We start from the raw sequence: 13,150 nt of genomic DNA on the forward strand, positions 1-13,150 counted from the left end.
AGGAAGAAGCGATGCTTTCGGCGGTTGAAACGTTTACGGCTTGACAAGAGCCGGACTTTTTTTTACAAGGTTCTTGAGGTAAACACGAGTATTCGGGAAGAGATCAGAGGCGTGGAGTGTCAAGCGGAAAACTTTAAAACTACACGGATGAGGACAATAAATAACAATGACTCAGTGCCCGACTGATATAACAGAACGCCGCGTCAGCGTTCGGCTGGAGATCGTGTTTTGCTCCGGTCTCCCGAGGGGAAGGAGGGGCTCTTTTGTTACCACTCCGGTCTGCATGAACAATGCAGCATGCACGGTGCTTATGGCCAGCTCAGCACAAAATCTGGATTTGGGTAAAGCTCGCATTCTCTTACGAATGCTTTTGGAAGGGCTCCGGCACTAAAAATAAACGTCCCTTCGTGTATTGTTAGTCTTTGCCACATTACACTGTGCCCTGCGCTTTATTGAAGAAGGTGACGTAAATATCATGACGTCGACATGCCCACAAGACCTGCGATCATGCCCACAGGCCTTGTGTTGCGTGAACACCGAGGTGTGGGGACGACAAACGGGTTCCTCGTCAATAGAAGTCGAGGCCTGCTCATGACGTCATTGTTTGTGGTTCTCCAACCCTTCCCAAGCGGCAATCGCACTCTCGATGAGAGCTGCCGCAAAGTGGTAGACGCGTCTTTCTTGGCGTCGCCTCGTGTTAGCATCGCGCTCGCTGTGAGACGTTGCTTGCGAAACGCGCGGTCGACGATGCTGACGCAGGCTATGTGGTGCTGCCCGGATTCACTAGTGATGACGGCTGGGAGAGAGCTGCGCAGGCCTTATGTTCTAAGTGGTGTTGGCACAACGCACTCGGCCGTTCTCAGACGCAAATGTATGAACGTATATATACTCTTTCGAACCCAGGCATATACCTTTCGTCGCTATGGAGCTCTCGACCGCCGCTGCTGCTGCTGTTCGTTTTTCTCCCGAGAATTCCAAACGCAGGTGAGTGGTGTATTTCGATGGACTTTTCTCCCATAAATGAGGTGTAGCATATTTGTTCGCTCCGCTGACTACAGTGCTAGATCTCAATGCAGCTAGCATTGAGGTCTACCAACTATCCTTCCCATCGCAGCCAATCAGAGCTCGGCGTTTTGATGTCACCACAACCCCTGAACAAGAACCAGACGAACTTGTGCTCTGCATAGCTTCTTTACGAACAACCCTTTAGTTAGGGGATAAATAAAATAGCTTCTTAGGGCGCCAATTATGGACAAGCCGAAGAACCCCTCGGAGTTATTTTAGGAGCAGATTTTTGTGAGGACGCACCCAGGCCGGGACACGTTACCGAAATTCACCTGTGAGACAGGGCTGTATAAAAACAGTATTAATTGTGCCGCAAAACCCTATAAGCTAAAATTTTGTGCAAACATAACGCTCTTGACATTTTTTTACTAATCTCTAATAAAACATCCTAAAAAAGAGCTTTTTCCGTTTGTTTTTACGCAAAAGCATGCTTTGTGACAGCTTTTGTTAAGAGTGTAGGGTCTGCACAGGGTCCTTATGGGGTCTGCAAAGCACCCATACAAGGTCTACAGGGTGTACCTACGGGGTCCGCAGGGAAGCTATAGAGGGTCTACACAGGGTGTTTATGGGGTATGCAGAGAAGTCATACAGGGTCTACACGGAGTCCCTACGCGGTCCGTGAGAAGCCACCGAGTCTGCAGGGGGTAACGAAGTTTCTAGCGTGGATGCGTCTGGATTGAAAAAACTGTTCACTCACGCTCACGGGAAGCATTCATGGGGTCCGCGGAGACCCATACTGAGAGAGTAAGGAAATTATTCCGGTGCATACTGAACACTTCCACCTCCTCATTGAATATGCCCTTAGGTTGGACATGTCTCCAGATATCAATGTAACATATTGATGCTCGGCGATTAATTAACAACTCTTTAACTCGGACACCTCCTTGCACCTAACGAAAACATCTACCCGGCATCACTTTAGTAAGCTACTTATCTGTAGCTCACGCCATAGAGAGGCACTAGGATGTTCATAGACTGACCAGGGCCCGTTTGCTCGAAGCACTAGCCGCGGCTAAAGTTAGCCGCAGTACCTAGGAGAGGGATTTTGAGATCACGTGACCAGCAGAGTAAGGACGGCGGGGAAACATGGCGGTGCCCCGTTGAGCGAGCGCCGCTCGGTTTGGAACTAATATGTCGTTGTGGTTGCAATATCGGGCGCGTTAGTCAGCAACGAATGGTGCAGGAGGCTTTCGCTTTGCCTTACCTCACTTAAACCGCAAAGCATGGGCAATTACATCACTGCATTTTTTAGATAGTGTTTCGATTCTGGGCACTCCTAAGCCTAAATGAACGCGATAATTGTCGGCATAGCAACGTCTTTGGAAAGCGGATTGTTGATAGCACACAAAAGCTAACGGCGTCCCAACAGACCTTTTTTCTTAATTATCCAAGCACCGAGTTGCGTGCTACGACTGTAGTTGCACGCGTCGCACGTGCTGGCGTCTGTAGTAGTAACAGTTCTAAAGCAAAAAGTATTAAACAAATTTTGCCTTGCACGCGCAGTCGTTAAAGCCTTATTATGATTTTTTACTTCAAATCTTTTATAAGAGGAAGGCCAGCGCGCGTGAACCTTAGAATTACACTTCCAGCGTTCTCCTCGCGATGCTTGGATAATTTAGAAAAAAGTCTGTCGGGACGCTGTCCACTTTTGTGTGCTATCAACAATCCGCTTTCCAAAGACATTGCCATGCCGACAATTATCGAGTTCATTTAGGCTTAGGAATGGCCAGAATCAAAACACTATCTAAAAAATGCGGCGATGTAATTGCCCATGCTTTGCGGTTTAAGTGAGGTAAGGCAAAGCGAAAGCCTCCTGCATTATTCGTTGCTGACTAACGCGCCCGATATTGCAGCTACAACGACATATTAGTTCCAAACCGAGCGGCGCTCACTCACCGGGGCACCGCCATCTTTCCCCGCATCCCTACCGAGCCAGTCACGTGATTTCAAAATCCCTCTCCTAGGTACTGCGGGTAACTTTCGCCATGGTTAGCGCTTCGAGCAAACGGGTCCAGAGCCATAGCATGACAATAGGAAGGCATGATAAACTTTTTTTGTATCATTAAATTTCTATGTCGCACCTCTCGCTACTTTTGAAACATGAAGGGGCTTTAGGGGAGGGGTAGGGGCTAAAGCCCCTTCATGTTTCAAAAGTAGCGCAAGGTGCGTCGATGCACGAGGCACGTGCAACGTTTTAGCCCTTGGGAAGATCATGGCGGCACAGCGAAGCACGGAGCCAGATTTCAGACGCCATGTTCTTCCCAGAAGTGGCACGCGGCACGTGTCTCGAGAATTTCCACAACAATGAATGGCGCCACGTTTTGCAGGATATAGACGGGCTTTAGTTGGAGCGCGACTGCTGCGCCGCGACTCGGTTCTGAAACGAAGCTTGGGAGCTTTCGGTACTGTGGGAACATTCAATGACTCTATGCCACGCCACGACCAGGCGATATGTTGAACTGCAGTCAATTCCGGCGTAATTTTGATTGTCACCGATTTGCCTCAAAACTGACTCGTCTGAACTAGTAAACACACAGAAACAGTAACTGAATTAGTTTTTTTTTTCTCGCGAACGCATTGAAGTTTCACTTTTTATCCGAAAGGCTGAAGGTTCTACTGGCAACACTGAAAACATTCCAACATTCCACTAATGATGGGAATTCGACCGTCGACCCATTTGTAGCTTCTAATGCTTTTGATTTAGAACGTAGAATTATATTAGTTGCACTCGTTTTGGAAACTGTAGTTTTTTTTTCTTCAGATAAATGATTAATAATAATATGATTTATTTTTACCGGGGAGTGTTTATCGCGTATCCGCAATAAATATAGTATATAATGTAAATAGAATTGAAAAACGGCAAATATTTTTGACCTTGCTGTTATATTGTTTTGCAGATTACAGTGAATCGCGGGCGAAACGAGCTCGTATTGTGTGTGCTGTTTTGTTTTCTGCTGACGCACAAAGTTTAATTTCAAATGTCTTTTTTTTTTAGAGACGTGTCAAGGCCACACAGCACCAGTACCTACGAAGCCCCCCTCAGGTACATTACTTGTGACACTGGCTTCATGAGATACGTGACTTAACGACCGCGAATGTGAACGAGACTTCAAATAATTAGACTATATAGTGTTTCTTTTTCCCTTCAGCCTAGTTTAGTCTGGTGTTCGTAATATTTGAAACATAAACGCTCGTTTCGTGTTCACAAGCACGAGCCGTCTCTTGTCTCTCGAGAGACCTCAGGCCGCTCCGTTCTGGCAGACCTTCCCCGAGTATATGTTTACGTTAGGAAGCATGGTGGAAGGCGCAAAAAAAAATAAGGGTCACAACGAAGAGGACACACACACAGACCTTCCTTGTATTTGTTGTTTCTTGCGCCTTACACCATGCTTCCTAACATTCACCAATTAGCCCAATAGCAAGTTTTATGTATGTTTATGCCACGATTGGTAGGGCGCTGAACTGCCAGAGAAACGTCGAAGTTGAAAGTTTACCAACGTTCTTCTGCTATTCTACTATTCAACCTATAATAGATGACCACTCGTTTCAGGGGAGTATTCACAAATATTGAAGAAATCTATCAGTATCCGATCTTTTTTGCAGAGCAGCTATTTCATGAACGTTGCAAGTAGCAGTGCTATGTTGGGGATTGTTAGTCCTTTCATTTGACCGGAAGTTGATGTGGACGCGTATTGTAACAGCATCCTCCAGCGAAAAGGACCTCCAGAAAACACATGAATAAACCGAGCAGAGTTAACTTTCCCTGGGTAGGAATTCATTTACAGTAATTGAATTACTGCTATAAACATTTCTGTAATGTGTAATCTCAAAAATATTTCTTTTTGACCAAAATAAATAGTAGCTGTGCGTAGAATACTAGGTGCGTAGAATACTGGGAATACCACATTTCATTTGAAATGCCATAATAAACAGAAATCTACAATTTAAATATTGTTGAAAAAAAAAACTGGCCCACACCACAATTACATGAGTAATCAAGAGGGGAAACAAAGGCACAACATGTGACAAATGTAGAATGACGTCTAATGTATCCCCAAAGTTGAGACTTGAAATATATTACTACACGGCATTGCACTCTGGTACACCTTTAAAAGTAAAGCACTTGCAAAGTGTTTGCATTACTCTATAAAAGTTATCTGTCATTGTAATGAATAAACGTTTAGGAGGTAGCAACTTGAATTAAAATTAAGTAGTAGAGAAGCAGTTGCAGTGGTAATTAAATTTTATTTCCGAAGTACTTTTTCTTCAGATATGATCTATGGGCACAGCAAGTTGTTGGGAGTTTTCTCGGCGGTTCGTGCCGAAAACGTTTATCACAACCACACGCTTCTGTTTGCTGTACTGCGGATAATATAGGAGCCTGGCAATTGGATTTCCAGCCTTTGTGGAACAATGCAGCTAAACAAACCTTTACGAAGGAGGGGATATAGGAACAAAATAGTAAGATCTATAGGTGGGACCACGTGGGAGAAAAACCAACCGAAAACCGCACGAAATTCAGGACACAACATTTCTTCACCATCTTTGGGAGGTAAAACAAACACACGTTAGAATCGCACTTGTGCGCTTTACACTAAAATTAAAAAAAAAAAGACGATTTAAGGGAGCAGATATTTTCATTGCCTTTTGTGGCGGCCTCCAGACAACAGCGCTTCTCCGTTGTTGTCGAAATCCAACATTTTGAACTTCGTACTTTACATATAACAGCGTGGAGCGATTTTAAGCGTGTTCAGAATTTCGAGCGTTTATCCGTGGGTTTCTAGCACCATGTGTTTCTGCCTTCAAGACTCAAACACCATTTGCAAAAAAACGTCCGATAATAATTCCGCATAATTTCTTGAAAACAAAAAGCCAAGAAAAAAAAAAAAAAACGCGAAACACAGTAGATTTTTAATGTGCAGAAATCGAGGATATACTTTTAACAAAATCCATGGTCGCTATTTGTGTGCAGTAAATAACCTCGTTTCTTAAAAATGGCTTGGGAGGTTCGACGTCTGCATCTTTCGAATTCCGTGCGTTTTTCGCCAGGAATTTTTAGCACTTGTGTTCGAGTCTTTAATCTGGACAATAAACAGGGGAAAACGACTTCCTGACACTTTTATTTTATGTATAATGAAAGAATTTACTCGTGTCCTACTATAGTCACTGGCACAATGAGAACGGCAAGGCGTCCAGCACGCTCTGGTTGCCTTCTACCGTGCATTGATTGCGCGAGCACGGTCGAAGCTCGCGAGCCACCCGAGTGTTATCGAAGCGAGGTAGCTCGCGTTCGATGTGGGACAACAACTGAAATGCGTCCCTGCCGCTCTCATCCTCGAAGTCACGACATGCAATAGGAAGATAATGAAATTCTGACCCGTAATAATTTTTATGGCCGTCTTAGTAACTGACTCGACATTACCAAAAACACTAAGCTTGAGTTCGTCTGCTCTTTGCGCAGGTGTTGTGATGACGTCAGAAAGACGCCGAGTTCTGATTGGCTCCGATTGAGGGATAGTGGGTAGACCTCAAGGCAGCTTGCTTTGAGGTCTACCCACTATCCCTCAATCGGAGCCAATCAGAGGTAGGCATCGTTCTGACGTCACCGCAGCCCCTGCAAAAGAAGCAGACGCACTTTCGTTCCGCATAGTATTTCATCGAGACCGACAGAGCTGACAATTACTTCCTGTTTTTATGCAGTTCCTTCGCAGACTCGCTACGTTAACTTATATCTCCTGTCGGACTACTCACATTGCAAATTGTTTAAGGATATTGGAGATCAGCGTCTTTACATGAAGGTTCTGACGAACGGAGTAAGTAGAAAAATCATTAGTCCCGCAGTTAAAAAAAATATAAAACAACAAACGAAAGTGCATGCTAAATAATGTATTTTCCGTGAAAAACTTTAGGCACTTTAGCACCGATTAGTGCCATGTACAGCCACCGAGAAATAGAAAAGACACGCGTTATTTTATTTGAGATTTTTTGTCTTTTTTTGTTTCTTGAAGGCGACCAAATTAACGCTCATTTAGCCCATTCACGTTCTGTCTAAAATACATGCTTTCATTATTTTGCCTCCTGGAACTTCGGATCGCTTTATATTTACGCAGTTATGACTTAGTCATTGTGTTTCTGTAGGCTTCCTCCCTTTTTGGGATTTATTTTTTTGAAGACAGCAATAAATTGGTCTAGGCTTTGCTTTTTGTGAATTAAAAAAAAATCCGAAATACTTCAGAGTCAGCGCATTCGCCTGATATGATCCAAAAAGACTGCGACTGTAAGAAAAATCGGGTTACTTGATCGTGCGATGACGTGACATCTCCCAAATAAGGGGTGACCAGACGTCCTGTTTTTGCCCGGGACAGTCCCGTTTCGGCATGTGTTTATGCCGTCTCGTCGTTCTTTTTTTTTCAATAAAGCTCCACGTCTTGTTTTCGTAGGAACGTGCGCGCTTAATTACCAAACGAGGTCTCAGCGAATAGAAGAAATCTAAAAGAATACAAAATAATTGTTATAAACATAAACTAAAAATATTTTATCCCGCAGAGTAAATTTAAAGCTGAGTTTGCGGTTCCATCTGCCATTACGTCCTGTTCGCACACTGCACTTTTCTATGTTACTATACTCTGTTTCATACTTAGCGTGCAACGCTGCAAAGCTACTGGCGCGAGCGCGGGACTTCATCTATAGTTTTGTTTGCGCGAGAACTCGTGCAAATGATCAACGAGATCAAGCCCCACGCTCGCGCCAGTAGCTTTGCAGCGTTGCACGCTAAGTATGAAACAGAGTATATATTTGACATGCTTAGGTTTTGTATAAAAATAAAGAAGAAAGGTGCTTGCGTGCTCAACTAAACGAAGAACTTCGGGAAAATGTGCATTTGTAGAGTGAACTCAGTAGTAGAAGAGCTTGCTTTTTTTCGGCCCCGTTGCCGGGTTTGCCGCTCTCGTAATTAATTATTTTTATTGCGGCGGAATTTAATTTTTTGCCCGTCTCGGCATGACCAAGGTTCTCAATCATCAATATAAATAAGATGTCTCGTGTTTTTTTTTTTCTTCTGTAGGTGAGAGCAACGTACAGCGGACTGCCACACGATCTGAGACCCGTTTTGAGGCTGGTTGGAATCAGCTGCCTTAGTGTAAGATAGCCCGAGTGGAGTACACGCGTGGGGGTTCTACACGCTCAGAAATACCAGAGTGTGCTTGCCGCACCGTGACGTACTTGGCGATCGGCACCATGCATCAGTGATGTTGCAGCCTCAGCGAAATGGGATGGTTTTACGAAACCCCATTTCCCCGTTAGTTCCCATGCAGACGATTAGTTATTAGCATCGTTTTTGGTGTCGACGAAACGCACAAGCATGGCGAGTGGCACCGTCGAGGACAGAGTTCAATCAGTACGAGCAGGGACGTACTGGAGCAGCATCAACTCATGCTTACTAGGCTCTGTGTTTCCTTTTGATTTCGCACTGGCGACACTCACTAAAATAATTTCGGCCGCCGACGGGAGCGGCGTTTTGAAAACCGTCTACTCTCAAACCAAAATAAAAACCCTTACCTATACAATTTGACTGCCAGTTGAAGCTCCTCTAGATACCATGGACGTTTTCAACCTCCTCAAAGCAAACTGATTTTTTTTCTAGTTAGTCTTAAAATTACGTAAGTAATCAAGCCGGTGAGTGTGTACCCCCTAGGCTTGCTTCTCCCCTTAAGCAGTCGTAGTGTTGGAAAGTTCACTTTCTGCCTTCTTGACGAAGCGTGTTTTGTTCGTAAATTCGCGACGTGCGCGGTCAAAAGCGTCTCCCTGGTGGGTCTTCCACGATTGGCCAAACGCTCACTGCGACGTCATGAGTATAATCAATTCTACTTTCGGTAATGGAGACAAGGCAACCGCGATTGCTGCACGCCGCGGCCATTCACACCACAAAAAACCTCGAACAAGAGAAAGAAAACACACAAAAAAAACAAAAGAAAATGTTTCTTTCACTCATAGAAACTCACAGGGTGAAGCATCACAGCGTGAATTCCGCTGAGTGTTCAAAGCGGAAGTATTCGTCAAGCGTAATGGCATGCCTTCGAAATCCGAGCGCTATCATCGCGCAAGCGGGTGAAATAAATGTAGTCGGAAACGTGCGAACGTCGGCGCCTCAAAGTTGTGAATGTCTGGAAAGTGTTAAGAAAAGGGAACTCTAAAGTGCGTCTTGACTCTGCGTGATCGATGGTACGTGTTGAACGTCCTCTCAGACAGCTGTCAATGCAATTACGCGTCTGATGACGGTTCGAGATTGTTAGAAACACACGAAACCGGTCCCACAAGGAGAACTTTAGTGGCGACAATTATAAAGCGGCACTCACACTCCCTCGTACATCACACAAAAGAAAAGATGGCATGCTTATCTGCGGGCGCGCCTCAAGTATGTCCGAAGTATCTTTGTTTCATTCGAATGTACGCTTTGAATATCTCTGCAGAAAGTCTTTTGTACGTAAGTGTTATGAGTGTATATGAGTGTTATCGCTGCTTTAAAGTGAAATGTCGTCTTTTATCCTGCCCAGAACGTAACTTCCATGCATCGTGCCTTATTAACGGTCGCTTGCTTTGTACTCGGCGTAAGTGGAGTCTAAAAATAGTATAAAAAAAACTTGACATGCAAAGTATAAACCTGTTCTTGCGACGATGTGTCATTTTTCAGGAGTCTGAACAGGAAACGATATATGAAACCAGCATTGATGGAGATGGAAGGTTGGATGGCTATACTGCTCTGTGGGGTTTAAAAAGATTTGCGTCACAAAACCGGTCGCAGTTTGAAAACGCTACGGTCACCGCTATGCTAACTGCTTAAGTAATTGAGAAGTAGTTGGCACCGTCGCGGCAATGTGAAGATCTAGATTGAAAACGCGCGTTTTTCTTACAGGTACTACTTCCAGGATCAGTCTCGAACCGGTAACATATTTCAGTTACTAATTCCCCTACTAATATATAGTCTTAAAAATAATGACTTGAACTAAAGCAACTGTACATGTGAGCTGGTCCCGTACTGACATGGGAACCCAGGAGCGGGGGAAAACGTATCTGCAAGAACTTTTACGCCCGACCTCTGGGATCGCGACACCCAACAGCGTGACACTCCACCTTTTGTGACGTCATTTGTTGCTACTTCGCTACTTCTTTCGATGCGGGGACGGAATAGGAGGTTAATCACGCTAGTCACGCGTTCTAGACACTTTAGCACCACTCAGAACCTGCCGTCTTCACGTTGTACGGGGTGCACACCTCCTAGATAACAAGGCTTACATTGCCTGAGATTCTACGTCAGCTGCTTGAGGCCAGCGTGGCGGGATAAAGGTTGGACGCGAGTGCTGCGGCAGCATGAGGCCGGAACTCGTGTTCAAGCAGGCAAGACAGGAGTTCCAGATGAACGTTCAGGCAGCATTCGTATGTAATCTGCGCCCAGCAAAGGCCATAGGCGGGTGACGCCGAACATCAGCACGCAGCAGAGCTTGGCAGCACATGTCGCGTTGCAGAACCCAGGGATCCTGGGTTCAATCCCCACCCCTGCCCGTTTCGATCTGGATGAGCATCGTACCGGCGTGCGGTCATGTATCACTACTGCGTGGTGCACGTTAAAGACCCCAGGCTAGCGGCTGTACCGCACTGGCTAAATTTCTCATCTACAGCTGAGAGACTCGTCGCCCCTGTGAGGCAGACCAAGTTCTAGGCTGTATAAACTCACACACAACCCAATTTTTTTTTTGGCAGCACATGCGATCCATCCCCCTGACTTTTACAGCGGAGATGTTTAGGGCTAGTTTCCCCAGTTTCGTGTCCCTGGACAAATCAATTTCGACACAACCTTCTGGACAGCTGCCGCCTTCTTTGAGCAACGACGGCAATCAGACAACTTGTTTGGCGGTTTTCTGGTGTCCGCCATGGTTCATAAATGGCGGCACATAGCACAGCTCCGCTGCTCTTCCTTCTTCACCAAAATGGAAAGGCTGAAAGATTTTTTTTTTTTTTTTGCGCATCCTGTTATACGCGAGAGGCACGTTTTCCCGGTGTTGGTTTCGGAGGCTTCGGTGCTTCGGTCGACGTTTATGTCGACTCAGTTTAGCGAAGAGCGCGAGCCAAAAAAGAAGGCTCAGGCACCTGCTCCAAAGCCAGGTCCTTTGCCTTGCCGATCGAACAGTTTTTCGCCTTATTTTTTGTTTTTTTTAATTTCCATTTTCAGTTTGACAGTTGGAGCGAGCTAAAGGACCACGTAATGCCAATTCGAAATGGGCATAAATAATTCGCCTTTGACAAAACAAGCTTCGGAAAAAGAAAGAAAAAAAAAAAAACGCGCACTGCGTCTCTGAGGTTAAAGTCGTACGATTAGTTTCCTATTGGTCATACCAGCTTCAACTGACTACGTACTTTAATGGCATTAAAATGCGGCTAGACCAATCAAAGTCACAGCCACCAATCAGTCACATTGTTTCTTCGCCATCAAGTGTGATTTATATATATAGTTGTTAGGCGGTGTGCTGAAAACGAGCATTCGCCGGTTTTCTCTCGCTCCGACAGCACTGTTGTTAATTGCGTACGATAAGTTTATTTATCAACAGTTCGTGCTGAGGACAGGGGAATAATCCCTATGTTTTATTCGTAACGCTATCTTAAAGATTTAGGAACACATAACAAAGCGTGTATCCCATCATCTGGCAACATCTGAACCTTCGGTATTATGTTCCATAACGTCGGACTTCTTTCTTGCGCGTGACTGCTTGCTCGTACATATACACCTGTGAGCGAAAGTCATATGACTGAACTGCGATACTCCCATTCCCTTCAGGCTACTCCTTCTCTGCTGAATTCTGCAGTATAGGTCAAGTAGCACTCATCAGCGATCCACATGCATTGTACCGCATTCAAGAAGAGCTGGCGGAGCACATCTTAAGAATGTAGGCGTGAATATTCTCTCCGCACTTTCGATAGAACAACTATACTCCGTTTCATTAAAAAAAAAAATCTAAAGCGGTTTTGTACATAAAAAAAAGTCAATTGTTTTTTCTTGGCCTCCAGGATCGCGAATATCTTTCTTTATTTTTATTTATTTATCTTATTTATTATATCAAAATATCAATATCAAAATTACTCCAGGATCGCGAATATCTTTCTTTATTTTTATTTATTTATTTTATTTATTATATCAAAATATCAATATCAAAATTACTCCAGGATCGCGAATATCTTTCTTTATTTTTATTTATTTATTTTATTTATTATATCAAAATATCAATATCAAAATTACTCCAGGATCGCGAATATCTGAAACTTCTGGGTATCACGTGATACTTGCCAGGTTGCTTTTCTGGTTTTTCTCGCGTCTGTTCGTGCACTCGTGTCAAATGCTTTTGATATTCAAATTCACGGGACAAAAATACGCTAGAATATTCCTCTAACTCGTTTTTTATAAGAGACAAAAGCTGGCTGCAACGCAAACACAAACGCACAGGTCAAAACGCGCAGTTATGGGGCGTTCTTAGCGCTTGATTGGCTCAGTTGGGCGGTAAGGAACACGTAAAATGCCCGTGATTTAGCGTTTTTTAGAAGTTTGATAGGCAACGTTGACTCTTATGCGTTGGTATTGCTTGAAAATGAAACGGGGTATAACAATTCACATGAGCCCGATGCACCTTCGGATTAAAGGTTTTCAGAACTATTCTGTATGATCATGTAGGTAAGCGCCCAAAAACAACAACAACAACAATATGGACAATGAACTAGGCAGAGAGAGGCACCCCTGTCTGTCTACTCTAGTCCCTGTATTTCTTTGGCGCTTACCTACGTGATCGTGAACCAAGTCGCCCAAATAGACCGATCTCACCAGCCAGCGTCGCTACGTCCCCGGCATGCATCCTGGGAACTGTAGTCTTTCTGCAAGCGCGATAACTAGAGGCTGCGAGTCAGCACGAGCGGAGCACGAGACGGCACGAGCTGCTTCGTGTACTGTCGCCTGCCTCCTGTGAGCTACAATTATGACGGCGTCACGCATGCGCGGGACGCTCGATGAGATCGGTCTATTTTGTGTGTCCTAACGTCGGAATCA

The 13,150-nt window shown here is 44.6% G+C and overlaps 1 pseudogene; it reads left to right on the forward strand.

The window, feature by feature from the left end:
* The first annotated feature begins 869 nt into the window (after positions 1-869).
* Positions 870-12,006, forward strand: LOC120846737 (annotated as a pseudogene).
* Positions 12,007-13,150: the final 1,144 nt, after the last annotated feature.

Source organism: Ixodes scapularis, unplaced genomic scaffold, assembly GCF_016920785.2.
Source record: "Ixodes scapularis isolate PalLabHiFi unplaced genomic scaffold, ASM1692078v2 PGA_scaffold4__175_contigs__length_147842914, whole genome shotgun sequence".
NCBI classification, from domain to species: Eukaryota; Metazoa; Arthropoda; class Arachnida; order Ixodida; family Ixodidae; genus Ixodes; species Ixodes scapularis.